The following is a 17,179-nucleotide window of genomic DNA, read 5'->3' as shown; positions in this document are numbered from 1 at the left end:
TACTATATGATAAAGGGAGCATTTGAATTCAGTAGGTAAAGGATGAGCTACATTTTAAATGATTTTGGTTCAACTGGGTATCCTGCCTGATGAAAGCAAGTTTGAAGCCCTATCTTACTTTATTTTTTAATTATTTTAAAATTATTTTATTGTTGTTCAATTATAGTTGTCTTCATTCCCCCCCACTTCCTCCATCTTACTTTATACATACAAATTCCAGATGGAAAAAAGATAAAAGTAAAGAATAAAATTAATATGTTACAAGATTATTTATTTATTTATTGTTAAGATTTTATTTACTTATTTTTAGAAAAAGGGGAAGAGAGAGAGAAAGCGAGGGAGAGAAACCCGCGACCTTGGCACGTGCCCTGACTGGGAATCTAACCAGTGACCCTTTGCTTTGCAGGATGACACCCAGCCAACGGAGCTACACCGGTCAGGGTACAAGATGATTTAGGAGGCTATATGTGTTTTCTAAGGGTCAAGGAAATCTTTTTAACCTAGACTGGAAGCCCAGAAGTTATAAAAAAAAAAAGATAAACATTTTCCTGGACAAAATTTTAATTATATTATAAATTGTACCATGAACAAAAGTCATGGACAAATGATCAACAGTACATATAATATAGATTGTGGTCAAAGTTCATTTTAAAAGTTTCAGCTCTTATAAATCGACAAGAAAAATACTAAGTAATGCAGTGGAAAAATGGGCAACAGGAGAAAATTCACAGAAAAACAAGTCCCAATATCCAACTGCCCTATAAAGAAATGCTCCTTCTGGCTGGTGTGACGATGGTTGGAACATGGTCTTGTACACCAAGAGGCTGCAGGTTCAGTTTCTGGTCAGGTCACTTACCTAGATTTCAAGTTCAGTCCCGGGTCAGGGAACATATGGGAGGCAACCAATCAATGTTTCTCTTCTCTTTCTCCCTGCCTCTCTCTCTAAAATCAATAAACATATTTTTTTAAATTAAAATAAAAAGATGCTTAAATTTCTTGCTGGTCAGGACAAGGCCATTGGCAGCACCTTCCCATGAACTAGGAGAGTTCTGGGCCCTTCCTCCGTACTGAAGAGTCAGAATGCCCGCTTTTGCAAGCCATTTGTGGGCTGGACTTCAACCCCATCAAACTGCATAAACTGCACAATGCAGGCAGTGGTCCAGACTCAGAGAAATGCAAATTAATAATGAAATAGTGCTTTATATCCATTAAACTGGCAAAAAACTTAAAAGCTATAATACCTGTTGCCAGGAGGGATGTGGGGGAAAGTGTACTCAACATACATCGGAGTTGTGAAGCGTTCCAGCTTTTTTGGAAGGCAATCTGGCAATATCTATTAAAATTACGAATGCATATTCCCCTTCACCCCAGAATCCTACTCCTAGGAATCTATTCCATAAAAATAAAAGTGCTAATTTGTACAGACATGTGTGCGAGAATGTTTATTGCAGAATTGTTTGTAGCTGCCAAGAACTGGAAACATGGTGAATGGCCATTAATCAGAGAATGGCTGAAAAATTAAAATATATTACTCCATAGAATATTACATAGCCATTAAATGGAATGAATTATAGCCTTACCAGATGTCTGAGAGAGATTTCCGTAAGATACCAGTGAGAACAGCAAGATGCAAAATGAGTGTAATGCCATCCCACTATTGTGCAAAAAAGAGCCAACAAACCTTCTTATACGTGTGGGTGTCCATGAATATGTGTGTGTGTGTGATAACAAAGGGAAGTCTGTGCGGACACACTCTGGGTTGTGAATTGTGGAGGAAAGTTGCCGACAATAAAAACAGGCAATAGGATGTGATTCTATTTGTGCATGATTGTGGGAGTGCCAGTGCACAGGTGTGTGTTCACATACCTGTGTGCACAGACGCACATGGAAGGAAGCCCCCCCCCGCCCCCGCATTCCTGATTAGGATGGTGAGATTTCAGGGGATTTTTATTTTCATGGTGGTTTCTTTACATATTGTTCCAGTTCTTCATAACGGACATGTATTATTTTTATATCCAGGAAGAAGATGAAGTCATTTTCATCTTGAAAATAAAATAACAACAAAAAACAAATAAACCCCAAACTTGAAATACTAATATGACTCAGTAATATACACATTCTTATTTATAGTGGGCTTGAGGGGACTCCACGTGAAAAAGGGATGGAAAAGAATGAACAAAGCGAATGTCTATTGCTCTGAGGTATTACCTCCACCACAAATTATGGGGCAGTTGGGAAAATGTTTAAAACCACACGTTTGTTCCGGCACATCTTTTTGATAGTTTCACTGTGTCAGCAGAATTATTTGCTGCCTTTTGTAAACTCTTAAAAACTTTTAGCAGAAGTTTGATATTTTTATATTTATTATTTTCTTTTGGGGAGAACCTAAAGAAGAGAGGAAAGAACAGTGTAGGTAAAAGGTGGGGAGACCGCCCCAGCCGTTGGGGGTCACTGGCTCAGTGTTGCCGCTGCTTTGGAGGTGTAGGTTTTATCTGTTTGAAAAAGAGGGTTTTTCCTGCTTTTCAGATAGCTAATAAAAAGAACATCATGTGAGGTTACAAACACAGCTTTGCAAATGTTGGAGGGTGAATTCATTTTTGTGTTGTGGACTTGAGAGAAGAGTTATTTGGGCGGGTTTAGAGATGGGGAAACCTATGGCTCTAGTTTGACTTCGAGGCTGCTAGTTTGTGTGGGTTTGCTTTTAATCAGTTGTTCTTTTACAAACTGAGGGAACAAGGGAGACCATTCCCACCTGCTAAATGAGGATCCTAAGAGTATGTCTAAAGGAGTTATTGAGGGGTTTAAATGGACTCACGTGGATAAAGTGCTGTAGAATAGTGCCTGAATTAAGGAGACACTCCCTAAGTGTCGATGTTATTATTGTTGTTATCATCATCATCACTAATCTTTTCTCATTGGATGAGTTCAATTTTCTGCTTGTACAGGAAGCACTTATTTGGGGGAGAAATGGCCTCTACTATAAACCTGCTGTAGTTTAAGTTTCTGAGATACTGTCTGAATTACCTTGTTCATGGTACTTTACCCAACACCGTGAACTTGAGGGCAGTAAATTCTATTTGATGGCAAAATTAAGTCAATGGTTACGTATAATCATCTTATAGTGAGACTTAGGGGTTTAATAGGATATTAAAAAATACTTCTGATTTCTTTAAATAATTGTGATTCTCAATAAAAATCAGTTCCTGATTTTGTTTGGAATAGGACACATAGAATATTTAGTGTTTTTGTAAAGGATGTCTTTTTCTAATAATTAAAAAAAATACCTTTAAAATATCAGTGATGAGGACGAATTTAAGGGGTTTTGCTTCATCCTGTTGTAATGCCCACCACCTATATGACCTCTGCAGTCTGACAGCAGAGTCTTCGAACGCCATTACTAACCTCTCTGGGACTCTTTCACTAGCCCTTGAGTTCTGGCTACGCTATTTTGACCCACCCATTGGAGAGCACTCCTGCTGTTTTAAAGTCAGGAGCCCTGAAAAGAAGGAAAAGAAAAGGCCTCCTTCCTCTGCATTAGCTATGAGCCAGTGAAAGAACCCCCCTGCAGGGCTCCCGGATTTTAAAAGCCCCCTGGTGTGTGTAAGGACAATTGTAGAGTGCAGAGCAAATTGGAGAGGACTCTGCCCCTCTCCAACCTCATTCCTTGTGGTCCGTACTTAAAATAGAAACCAGGTAACTGTGGTAGCTGATTGGTCGCCTGAATGTTTACTCCCAGGGCTAACCTGCCTTCCTGACTTTTATTAAGTGATGAGGGGGATCCTGTTTTGGCACCCTCTCCTAAAGATCTTTGTGTGGGGGTCATATTTGCACCCCGTTCCCAGCAGTACCATGTGCTCTTGATGCATTTAGGGCATCTGGTCTCTTTTTACTCTCTTGATCCTGGAAGAAGACTGGGAATAATAATTTTAAGTTTTCACAGTCTGTGATCTGGGCACTTTTGTCCTGTGTCTGAGGTACAAATCTCTCTGTGACTTCTGTGACATGACATGACATAGTCATCCGAAGCATCAGCCATCAGGAGGTATGATCTTTGAGGCTTTTCCAAAAGGCCTGGTCATTCTGTTGGATGTTCAATTGCAGGTAACTGACCATTCAGGGGACATAAATACAGGCTGTAGATACAACATGGCATTCACATAGGAAAAACCAGGAGGTGTAGATTTCACAAGCCATGAAAGTAGCATGGCGTGCCATGCATTCACACCGAAGTGGCTTAGGGCATGTCTCTCCAAGTTCTCAAAGCGGGGAGAATGCAAGTTCCAACACTGTGCTGCCTATCCCAGCGATTCAGGCATTCGTATCAAAGTATATCGTTGCATGCTGGGTTTGGCTTTTTAATTTTATTTTTTAAATCTTCTTAAGACCTGCAGTCTTTCTGGGCAAAACTGGCATAGCCAGGGAATACTTACTCCATATATTGTTGAATCCACTGAATATACGTTTCTGGCAACAATAACATCAAAAAACTGGACTGGCAAGCAATTTGAGGTAAGTCTGTGTGGTTAAGTTTTTCTTCCCCTCTCAATGAACAACAGATCTGATGCCAAAAGTGCCTTGGCGATGCAAATGCGCTTTTTTCCCCCACCTGAGTCAGCATGGGTGATAAATAAATCAAGTATGTTTTACTGCTGTAAAGGTACGTGGGATCATGGGTAATCTTCTCAGAGACAAGCTGTTCTCCACTCCCTCCAGCTTTGCGGATGGACTCGCCACATGTACATTTTGGTTGACGCAGGGGAGCTGTTCCTTTCATTTCAGCCACGTTGCCCAGCCATGCTCCTTACTCAACCGTATCACTCAGCAAGCATTCTAAAGTCCGAAGAGTCAAGTTTTCTATTGTTCCATTGGTTAGACGGGTGTGGTGTTCATGACATGTCAATGTCCTGATGCAGCATTAACCCAGGATTTTTTGCCATGGACGGAACGCCATTCACTCATTGTGAATACCTACTGTGTTCTAGAACTTCATAACAAGAGGGCTCAGTCGCATCATATTGATGTTTCTTCAACTTTTTTTTTCTGCTTTTGAGGTATCCATGTGAAAATTGCTGTGTTTGTCAGTTTCTTCCAGGGCTGGAACTTTGAAAGGTTCCCCAACTTCGCGGATTTCAAAGGGTGTCTTTCCCAATAACTGACACTAGAGGGAGCTCAATTGCCAGTAACAAATTTGGACAATTAGTGCACTATTTCAAGACTTTGGTTTTACTCTTCTCAGTAAAAAAAAAAAGGTTGCACCACTCCATCCTCCTCCTAATAAGGTATCAAAAGAGGAGACACTCTAACGTGAACTGGATTAGATGTTGGTTTCGATTAAGGCTTTCTTTCTTAAAACCCACACTTTTGAATTTTCCCTGTTAACAGTAACTTGCTAATGACTGTGCATCCTGGATATTACATTTAATTGCATTCTATTGTTATCTACCATACCCATATATAATTCCATGATATTCCAAAAGGAAATTTTTGAAAAGATAGACTCCTTTGTAAACTCATACAATTTTTAAAAGATATTTTATTTATTTATTTTTAGAGAGGGGAGAGGGAGAAGGAGAGGGAGAGAAACATCAATGCGTGAGACGTACATGGATCAGCTGCCTCTTGCACACCCCAAACTGGGTACCTGGCCTGCAACCCAGGCAGGTGCCCTGACCTGGAAAGGAACCGGCAACTTTTGGGTTTGCAGGCCTGATGCCCAACCCACTGAGCCATGCCAACCAGGGTTAAACTCAAGGAATTTATTGACAAGCCATTTGGGCTCTCATTTTGCTGTTTCATCTAATACCCTTTTCCCTTGAACTCAGGAAAGTCTTTCTTCTCATTTTGGCCCATCCTCCATTCCTTATCTTCTGTTTCTTCCCCCACCCCTCCCCCTTTTTTTTTTTACCTCTTAAGCACCAAGTACTTAAGGACATGGGAGAAGCATTTCTCAAGTGCTTACTATGTGTCAGTTGCTTTTTAAAAAATGTCACATTATCACATGTATTCCTCACTATAACCCTTAGAAGGTTATCAATATTCCCAATTTACAGATGGATAAACAGAGGTTCTAAATTAATTCACCTGCCCGAGATTGTGTGCCATTGTAACTAGATGAGCCAGGGTTCACTTCTAAGGTTTTCTGATTTTGCTTTCTCGTACTGTCCTCCTTACCGGAGACTTGCAGACTCTTTAGCATTGTTATTAACGTTTTCAGGAGCATCCTTCCTTGTTCTACCTTGTGAAAGTTTAACCAGATTCACAATTTATGATAAAAGCTAGCTAAAGACATTATAAAAATGAAAATGGATCTCAATTCTGATGAAATCTTCCCTCCAACCCCCATTATATCTCAGAATTTAAAAGAAAACCAAACTTGAGATAGGAGTAGCTTTGGTCATTAAGTAAAAGAGGTTCTTGGTTCAGCCCTTGCATTATGAGAAGCCACCTTAGGAGTCATACAATTAAAATACTTACATTTGACTTTATTGAAAGATTCCCTAGAAACCTAAAGTCTTTCAGAATCTCTGTTAATGAGCTCATTTGTTTGGCCATAGCTAAATTTTAATATTTCAAGCTTTTCAAGGGAAGGAATTTTTCTCTGTGTTACTTGATTTGAAGCAAGAAGCTAACATGAATATCGAATCACCAAGTTGAAAACTGAATTCCCTCCACTCGTCTACATTCCCTAGATGCCTAGGGCAGTTCTAAAGGAGAAAATGGCCATAGAAGTTTCTGGGTGAGTGGGCTTCTGGAATTTATGTTGAGTAGAGATTTTTGTTAGAAAATATTTATTGAGATATGATTCACATGCCAATACAATTCACGTATTTAAAGCGCATGCTTGAGTAGGTTTTAGTGTATTCACAGATCTGTGCAACCACTGCCATGGGCCATTTCAGAACAGCCGCATCAGCTCTGGAAGAAGCCCCATACCCGTTAGCTGCTGCCCTCCTACTTATTCCCCCGTACCTGCCCCTCCAGCTCTAAGTAACCACTGATGCACTTTCTGTCTATATAAATTTCCCTATTCTGGACTTTGATATGAATAGAATCATATACTATGTGGTCTTTTGTGCCTGACTTCTCTCACTTAGTGTAATGTTCTCGAGTTTCATCCATGCTGTGGCATGTATCAGTACTTTACCCTTTTTTATGGCTAAGTAATATTCTGTTGCATGGCTACACCAGCTTTCGTTTATCTGTTCATCTGTGTGATGGACATTTGAGTGTTTTGACCTTTCGGCTTGTGTGAGTATTGCTGCCATAAAGTTTCATGTACACATTTCCGTGTGGACGTGTTCTCATGTTTTGGACATGTGCCTAGGAGTGGAACTGCTAGGTCATAGAGTAACCTGTGTTTAATTATTTGTGGAACTGCCAGACTCCTTTCTAAAGCAGCTGAATCATGTCACAATCCTACCAGCAACATATGAGGGACAGAAACAGAAAATGAGGTGCACCTAAATGCATGTATTTAATTAATTAATTAATTAATTATCTTTATTTTATTTTTTAAGATTTTATTTTCAGAGAGAGGGGAAAGGAGGGACAATGAGAAGGAGAAAAACATCTGTTGGTTGCCTCCTGCGTGATCCCAACTGGGGACTCAGCCCTCAACCCAGCGACTTTTGGTTTGCGGGCCGAGGTTCAATCCACTGAGCCACACCAGCCAGAGCAGAATATACACATTTTAATACAGCTATGGATAAAACTCTGCAAAAGCCAAAAGTAGCAAGTCACTTATTTGAGATCCATTTAATCCACGTGGGGTTAAATTCAAGCTACTAAATGAGTATGATTAAAATATTTAATATTGGCTTTATAAAAAGGCTTTCTGGAAACACGATGGCTTTCAGAGCTGTTTAGGAGCCCACCCGTGTTTGGAAAATACCCCCGGCTTTCAGCATTGTCACTGAGTTCCGACTATTTCAATATGTCAACTCTATAAATCTGTGTCTGCTGTGCAGGGATAAATAAGTTGATTGGTGAAACAAGAACATCTGGTGACTTTGGAGATCCAGGTACTAAAATACATCTCCTATCTTGCCTAGACCTTAACAGTCCCATGTCATTGGATTTTTGCTTTTCCTCTTTACCAGAACCAGTCGCTTACACTTAGTCTCTTCTCCCAGCGGTCCCACCCCACTCTTTCCCCCTGCTCGATTCCTCTATTATTATATCTTTTGGGGTTCTGGACCCTCTGGGCTGTGCCTCTGTCCCAGAGCCCAGTGCTGCACTGGAGAAAGTTATCCTCAGGATGGCAGTCCCTGTGGCTCAGATGCGTTTAAAATGCACTGGGCTTTCTGTGGACTTCAGGAGCATTTTCTCACCTTCCTTTTCCCTCTAGAGCAGGACAGACATGGAGTCGAGACCCTTTCTCAGCTCTGCAGGCCAGAGTTCATCGCCTCGAGCTGTCAGAGAATAGAAAACACCTGCTGCAATTCAGCAGGCCTCTGTCCCCCTCTGTGCCAGAGTGTGGGACGTTGTAGGTCCTGTGGCTTCTGTCCTGCTTGTGGACACCTGTTTTATAGGGCGGTGTAACTATCTGCAGAACAACCAGACTTCACATGCTCTCCTGCGTTTGGCTCTTAGAATTCTCCTGGACATGTCCTGCCTAATGACAGAGTAGAAGCCTGAGGTCACGTATGTGGCGTGAGGGAGGGAAACAGCGTCTCCAACTGTCGCCACACTTAAAGCAATACCCTGCAGAAAGCCCTCTTTGGGGGCCCTCGGGCAGTCACTTTTACAGAATAAAAGACATTTCTTTATCCAGGATATGGCTGTGGGGGTGAATTGATTTCTGCACAGGTGGATACAGTTTTAAGGGAAACTGGCTTATGTTTGTCTTGGTCCAAACGTGGTTCTTGCCACTCCCCATGATGGTAATGGCGGCAGGTTTCTTTTTCCTGCTCCATTCTGTCCCTCTCTGAGGGCAACCTTGACAGTTGCTTTGATTTAGGATGCAGGCGCTGCCAGAGTTTTAGATATGATGTCCATGTGCTTATGCTGAGGGAGGACTTAGAAAATTTGGACTTGGCAGGTAGCAGGGCATAGGAGAGAGAAGTTAGCTATCTTTGAAAAGCAGACACTTCGAGAGCTCTGTAAGCAGTGGCTCTATCAGTAGGAAGAGCCGAGGCCCACTTGTGATTGTCTGGTATTAGTGAGGGAGGAAGGGGGCAGGGGCCAGACCTTGGAGTAGACTGATTACTTCGTGTGATATGAGTGGAGAAAGCTCCTGTATAAAAATACCCTATCTGCTGCCTTTCTCGGTGCTGGAGATTCTAATCAAGCCGCTGTGTCTGCGTGCCTGCGTGTGTGTGTGCCGTGTATCTCAGGAAGTCTTGATCCCTCCCTTGTGAAGGTTTTGGGGTGTCCTAGGATCCCACCTACCCAGGAGGGAGACTCCTTTAAGCCGATGCAGCACATGCCCTGAGCCGGAAGGGTAGGGATTAGCAGGAAGGGATTTGGAAGAAGGCCTTGATGGAAGATGGAGTCCTTAGAGAAAGGAGAAGCCTGAGGAGGGGGGCTTAAGAGAATCCCAGCCTAGGTCACTGTTTCCCCAGGGGAAGAGATTTAGATGGGGGATTAAGGTCTTCTAGTAAGGCAATGCCCTCTCTGACAATAGAATGTCCCAGGGCTTCATTGGCCTTCAGCCTTAGGCCTTGGCCTTGACTTCATGTTTCTCCAATCAAGGGGAGCCCACTAATGGCATTTCCAGGAGCTAGATACCTGTCATCATTCTGTGGGCATTGAGGGAGATACCTCCCATCTCCCTCAAGCCCACAGCGAGCTGGCCACTGAGTCCTGCAGGTCGAACTTCCTTAGAAATCACTAATTCTGCTCTGGCTGGTGTGGCTCAGTGGATTGAGTGCTGGCCTGCGAACTGAAAAGTTGCTGGTTCGAATCCCAGTTAGGCCACAGGCCTGGGTTGTGGGCCAGGTCCCCAGCAGGGCGTGTGTGAGAGGTAACCGTTGGATATACTGTATTTTTTGGACCATAAGATGCACCTAGGTTTTAGAGGAGCAAAATAGGAAAAAGAATTTTGAAGCAAAATGGTAAAATATTTAATAACATAAATAACATTTCACCAAAGTAAACGTAAACAGAACTCAACAGCAGCATTAACAACCATTATTATTGACTTTAAGCTTTAAGTACGGAAACTCCTCTAATCATCAGGGAACCCCGAGAACTCCCCGTCACCACTGTCCACATTTGTGAAGCTCAGTTCCTCAGAATCACTAGTATCACTGTCTTCACTCTGTTCATAGAGGGTGTCATCTTCAGAGCAGTCCAAGGCACTGCTGACACTGTTGTGGGAGATCTGCTGCTGGAGGGCCACAGGTTGTGCAACGCTCTTGTACGGGGACTGAAGTTTTGCACAACCTGTGTGGCTCTGCAGCTGTTGCCAAATTACAGCTCCCATCATCCCAACCTGTCCAAGCATGATGGGAGTTGTAGTTTTGCAACAGCTGCAAGACCACATTGACAGGTGACCCTGCGGTGGAATTTGCCTATGTTAATGTTAATGGGGACACACCAGTCACGTGATGGAGGCACGTAGGGGCACCACAGGCTTTCTTCTCCTAACGTGCCTGCACTGCCTGTACCCTCCTCCCTACCACTATAGTATGCCACAACGGGGACTCCGCCCCTGTCTCCCTTGCTTCGCATCCCTGGGACATCCCCTCCTCCCAGCCCAGGGCCCGCAGCAGCGACCCTGCTCCTGTCTCCTGTGACCCTGCTCCACCGCCGCCCCTCCCCGCAACGAGCCAGGTAAGCTACATTCTGACTATAAGACATACCCCCATTTTCCTCCCAAATTGGGGGGGTGCGTCTAATAGTCCAAAAAATACGGTATCTCTCACATGTCGGATATTTCTCTCCCCCTCTTTCTCCCTCCTTTCCCCTCTCTCTAAAAACGAATAAACAAAATCTTTAAAAAGATAATAAAGAAACCAAAATCACTCATTCTGCCTCCTAGCAGGTTTTCAGGCCTCCAGCTCAGCCTCCCTCCAAGCCGCGGTCACCCTGCTGTGGGGATGGGCTTTCTGCAAAGTCAACCTCTTCATTTTCACCCCCAGCTAAAAACACTCCCACATGGCCTGATTGCCACCCGGATAAAACTCCACATCTCTTACACTGGCATCCCTTTCTGGCCTATAGTTTTTTCTCTCTCACGTGTCCCCCTGCAACTAACTACCTTCCTTCCAAAGGGACTCTCTGAAATCACGATGACCTCTCTCACATCCCCAGAGGCTTGTATAGATGCTGCCACCTCTGCAGGGACATCTTTCCTCCTATGGTCATTCAAGGCTCAGCTTAGGCATCATCACCTTTCCCAAGAAGAAAACCCTGACCTTCCTGTTGGGTCGGTGTGCTCATTCAAGCCCACAGGGCCCCACGTTCCTCTGCCTCATGGCCCTGCATTGTCACTCTCTGCTTCTCCATCCCCTACCTTTCAAATATGAGTCCTTGAAAGGTGGGGACTGTCTTAGATCCCTCTGTATCCCGAGGTCCAGCAGACGGGAAACATGGTAACACAGAGTAGGGAATCTACCAATACTGTCTGTATAACTTAGCTTCTCTTAGGTTATGTTTTGAATCTTGAAGGCCCTTAACCCCTTGCCTCATTTCTAAAATCTACTCAGCCAAGACCCAGATTAAATGTGACCTTTTAATATGAAGCCTTTCCCTCCTGCAACGTTAGGGGTACTTGCTTCCTCCATTGAGGGAGCCACTTCTCCCCTGTTCTATACCAATTTATGAAAACTTCGATATCGTGAGACCTTGCAAACCCAAAGCACTGAATGCACTCAATGAACACTCAAAGATGTGTCCACTGGGGTTACGGGCACCATGCCAGGAAAGGGGAGACTCGCTGGGCAGGCTGCGTTTCCCTTTTAAGTCACATCAAGTAATCACTCTGCTTGCTTGTAGGGTGGGCCTACTGTCTTTATTCTCTCTCCAGATGGGTGGGAATTGTTTTCTGAGGATTGTTTCCATGTCTGGTGTATTTTTATTTTACCACCTATGCCTAGCACTACACCTCCCTCCTAGAGAGCTTCCAATGAATGAGTGCATGAATGAACTGAGTTAGTGGGAAGCAGCAAACATTGGTTTCTATTTGACTCCAGTGTGATATACGAAGTTTCAGAGGTCTGCCTGGGGAGCACCTCACCTACCCAGAACTTCATTTCTTGGAGTAAAACCCCCTCCACCCACATCCCCAAGAAGAGAGAAAACCAGACTGCAGTTCTGATGCCCCCTCTTCAGCTCAGTGCCTACAGCATCCGAGAGCGGGTTCTGGACCTCAGGGAGCCAGCTTGGCCAACCAGCTGAGAGGCCGTGACAGGCTGTGCTGTGGATGCAGGGAAGGACTGAGGCTGAGCTTGTTCTTATTTTTTAAATACCTACAGGACTTAAAACTCCTTCAACTCCCAGAGCCCACTAGGAGCTGCATCTATTTTGGATGGCTTTTGTGGTCCCTCCCTATTTCAAATGAGCTCTGGCTGTTTGTGAGGCCTGCATCTCCTTCCCTTACTTCTCTCTCTCATAATCTAAGTGCCTTAAAAAGTCATCTAGAACGGTTGACACTTGCCACAGAAGTCCCAAACTTCCCTGCATCTGGATGGGCATCCCCTCACAGCTTTGACTTGTGGTCTGCCAAAACAGTCTTCAAACTTTTTTAGATGTGAACAGATTTTGGTGCCCCTTGTGGTTCAGATTCTTGGGTCCTTGGTTGTACCCCAAATCAAATGTTCCTTTGGATAGGTGGCATTGAGCACATACTTGAGCTGTACCAGAAAGTTTGGCTAACTGATGTCAAGGCTGAATTTGAGAAGTCAGCGCAAAATGGATTAACATGACTGAGAAAGGCCTCACCCTTCTTTCCCTGGTCTCTCTCACATACACACTGTCTGGAGCAATGCTGTGTAACAGAAACACAACAGGAACCGCAATTTTTGATTTCCTAGTAGTCACATTAAAAATGTTACAAAGAGACAGGTGAAATTACTTTTAGCATTTACATTTAACCCAGTAAATAAAAATATTGTCATTTCAACATGTAATCAACATGAAAATTACTGAGATATTTTACTTTTTTTTTTGTACTGAGTCTAAGAAATCTAGAATATGTTTTTTTACACTTGCAGCACATCTTAATTCAGGCTGGCCACATTTCAAGTGGTAGGTAGCTCCGTGTAACTCATGGCTCTGCGTTGGACAGCACGGCTCCAGAATGTCCAGGTGGGGCGAGGAAATGGCTATCACTGCGCCCACCCTGCCTTCCAATTAAGCTGCCTGACCAGCTATATCAAGGTAAAAGAGATAAGGAGAGATGAGTGTATACAAACATATAAATATTTATAGAGCTTTAGAGATGTTATTTTAAAAGCATCTTGGCATCATAATTAGCCAGAGAATATTTTGAGGGTTTAAGTAGTTATATAACCCCTAGCTGAAACAGTCTTAATTATGGGGGTTGGCCAAAAAGTTTGTTTTTTTCTGTAAAATGGCTCTAGTAGTGCTTAGTTGTCTTTAACTTCATTTGAAATAATTTTGTTAGATTGTATTGTGACCTATCAGCTTGCATTAAAAAAAAAGGTTTTCAAAATTGGCGAATTTTTTGGTAGCCATTTTAATATTGAAGATGGAAGAAAATATGCAACATTTTTGCCATATTAAGCTTTATTATTTCAAGAAAGGTAAACATGCAACTGAAACTCAAAAAAAGGTTTGTGCAGTATATGGAGAAGGTGCCGTGACTGATCGAACATGTCGAAAGTGGTTTGGGGAGTTTTGAGCTGATTTCTTGCTGGATGATGCTCCACAGTTGGGTAGACAATTGAAGTTGATAGCGATCAAATTGAGACAACAATTGAGAACAATCTATGTTCTACCACACGGGAAATAGCCGACATACTCAAAATATCCAAATCAATAAAGTTATTGGTGAAAATGAAAACCGTGTCTTATTTTATGGAAAAAATAAGCGGACTTTTTGGCCAACCCAATATTATTTTGTTCTCATCAAAGTTTTCTTTGTTCATTTTTCTTGGATTAATGAGTTTCAACACACTAAATCTAATAGACAATTTCACTTTTTATTTTTTTTTCATATTTTCAAAATTGTAATTAGGTGATACCAAATAAAGTAGATACGCAGCTCTTAAGTTAGAGTGCAAAATGAAAGCCCCTTACTGCTTTAAAGGGGCAAAAGCAAGAAAATACAACCTAAACTTATCCACTTTTTAAATAGTTGTTTGTGTGGTGAGTAAATGCCATTTAAAGACATTTTTCAATAGAAAAATGATTGATAAATGAGTTTATAGAAGATTTTAAAAATCAATGTTTAATAAAAACTATAGAATTCTGCACAAATTTGCATGTCATCTGCACAGGGGCCATGCTAATCTTCTCTGTACCCTTCCATACAATTGTAGTGTATGTGCCGCTGAAGCCAGCCAGCGTGACAATTTCACTTTGCTGACATGTGATTTCATTTAGATGCCCTACATTGTTTATGTCAACAGGAAAGAATGAAGTGTATTTAGAAAAAAAGATAATTAGCATAGACTGAGAGCTTGGAGTCTTGACATGAGTTACCTCATTGTATCCTGGAAAGAGTCACCTGAACTAGGTTCTATGATTATTGCCATTTTTCAGATGAGGAAACATTCAAATTGCTAAGTAAACTTGCCCAAAGTCACCCAGTTCACAAATGGTGAACTCAGGCAGGTGGATTCCAGCCTACAGGCTTCTAACCATATACTGCACTTCCTTGCACAATTCATGTAAAATTTACCACTCTCCAAAACGATTCAAGGTCCCTGTCTCCTTTTAACTTGCTCAAGCTAAGCCTCCTTGCTTCTAGGCAGTCTACTTGCTTCTAGGCAGTCTGGCAAAAAAATACGTGCCTTTTAGGGGAGTGAGATTAGTACATTTTAAGGATTATTTGAAAAATTTGGCCTTGTTGCAGATGGATCAGGCCATCTGTAAATTGAGGGGTAGAACCTGCTTTGCCATAAAAAAAAGAAAGAAATCTTGATCTAATATACAAAGTTATTTTTTAAAAGTTTAAATAATAGTAGCTCTTATATGTCTTAAAATGGATAAAAAGTGAATTCACAACATTATTTAAAAGTCATACCTATGTTGGTAGAGTTAAAATGACATTCCATTAGATTATAAAAGGCAAGGCTACCCTACTTTTAAAAAATCCCATCTTTGCCCTGGCTGGGTAGCTCAGTTGGTTAGAGCATTGTCCCAAAATGCCAAGGTTGTGGGTTCAATCCCTGATCAGGGCACATACAAGAATCAACCAATAATGAAGGCATCAATAAGATGTTCCTCTCTCTCTCTCTAAAATCAATCAATAAAAATTTAAACAAAAAAATCATCTTTAATTCATTATTTTTTCAATTCAATCATTATAAAATGTAACTTAAATGTTCAAGTTTGGGATTAAAATCTCTCAGAGAAAAGACAGATCTGGTCTGCCATTTTCAAGTGTGCCAGTATTTATGAATTATGCTGGCTTCTGCATCTGGACCTTAATACAATGAGTGGCTATATAGGCTTAAAGTACCATGTGTATTTTTGCTTTAATATGTAATATAAATTTATTTCCCCTCTCTTATTAAATTGTAAGCCTTTGTTCAGGGCAGACTCTACATTTCCTGCTTACCTTATCAGACTGCATATATTAAAATATGCTGTTGTCTTCCAATCGGAATTGCCGTAATTTTAACATGTCAAAGAGGCTGATGAGAGTTCTGACTGATACTTCAAACTCATACTTTTTTTTTTAATTTCTCACTTTAGGATATGCTCATTGATTTTAGAGAGAGGGGGAGGGTGGGAAAGAGAGGGAGAGAAACATTGATATGAGGGAGAAATCAACCTCATTCTTCTTGTATCAAAATACAATGCTTGCTTTTTAATGTTGTCAAGACCCATCCCAGGCAAAGTACTAACTTTTGAACCAATCCCTTGACAAGTTAATACGAAAGGGATTTTTCAAACTTTAATTTTTAGAAAAGAGGGTAACTTCAAATGGCAAGATACTGTACAAAGCAATCTATAGAAGTTGACTCTGCTATTAACTAGGTAGGATGAAGGGGTTAAATATTTTTTTAAAAGATTTTAAATTTATTTTTAGAGAGAGGGGAAGGGAGGGAGAAAGAAGGAGAGAAACATTGATGTTCAAGAGAAACATTAATTGGTTGCCTCTCACACATCCTCAACTGGGGATCTGGCCTGCAACCCAGGCACATGTCCTGACTGGGCAGGTGCTCAATCCACTGAGCACACCAGCCAGGGCTGAGGCAATTAAAATTGTGAAGTCTGACAAGCATACTGGTTCGGCCCTGTTCTATTTATCTGTAGCTCCAATAATGTATGGAGCTGAACTCTGAAAGTTTTGGAACTTACAAAAAAATTTTTAATTGTATTTAATGCCTTGAAAAGAGCGCTGAGAAAGCAAGTGAGAGGGCACAGCTCTGAAGAACTGGCCATTTGGCCTCTCCTCTCCCCCCCTCCCCACCCCTCTCCCACTATCTTAGCTATTTGACCTGATTAAACAACTTTGGGATGGTAGCCAGATTTCTGCATGCTAATGAGGCCCCTATTCAGGATTTAGTGCGATTTCATCCACCTCGAGCTTCCCGACTGCCTAGAGGAAGGCTGGCTTCACAGAAATCTCTCAATTTTGTCAGAGGTTCGCCAGTGAGGAAGGAGCTCACACTTGAAGCCGACACAGATTCTGAACACCTCTGGACACATCAGGTTATTCATTAGCAAATTCTTTTCGCCTTCTACCCAAGTATTGAAAGGTGTCTCCAGAATCGCGTGTACTATTCACGGAAAGAGACTCTGGCAATACCCAGCTTAGGTCCTACAACTTCAGTCTAGTTACTAGCAGTAGTCGAACACATTTCCAAAATTTCCTTAAATCTCCCCTACTCCAGAGCCAGGTCTAAGAGCCAGGTCCCACTCGACTCTTCAGTCTCCCTGAGTCTGATCACTGCAGGAGTTTCTGGTGTATGTGTGTAAAACAGACGGGGTGGTAGTGGGGAACCGCACGGAGTGACCACCGTGCATTACATAACGAAAGCCCTGGCTACAGGAGGGAGCGGGCCTGACATTGAGACATTCCAGGGGGGGAGGGGAGTTG

General features: G+C 42.1%; 1 non-coding gene across 1 annotated transcript; it reads right to left on the bottom strand.

Moving 5' to 3' along the window:
• Nucleotides 1-14,362: 14,362 nt before the first annotated feature.
• On the bottom strand, nt 14,363-14,468 carry LOC112312060 (U6 spliceosomal RNA). The gene has a single exon (XR_002975515.2). It is a non-coding gene; the product is annotated as a U6 spliceosomal RNA (small nuclear RNA).
• Nucleotides 14,469-17,179: the final 2,711 nt, after the last annotated feature.

The sequence above is a fragment of the Desmodus rotundus genome, chromosome 7, assembly GCF_022682495.2.
Source record: "Desmodus rotundus isolate HL8 chromosome 7, HLdesRot8A.1, whole genome shotgun sequence".
Lineage (NCBI taxonomy): Eukaryota > Metazoa > Chordata > Mammalia > Chiroptera > Phyllostomidae > Desmodus > Desmodus rotundus.
The sequence above is the reverse complement of the archived record's forward strand: the minus strand, read 5'-3'. Positions and strand labels throughout refer to the sequence as shown.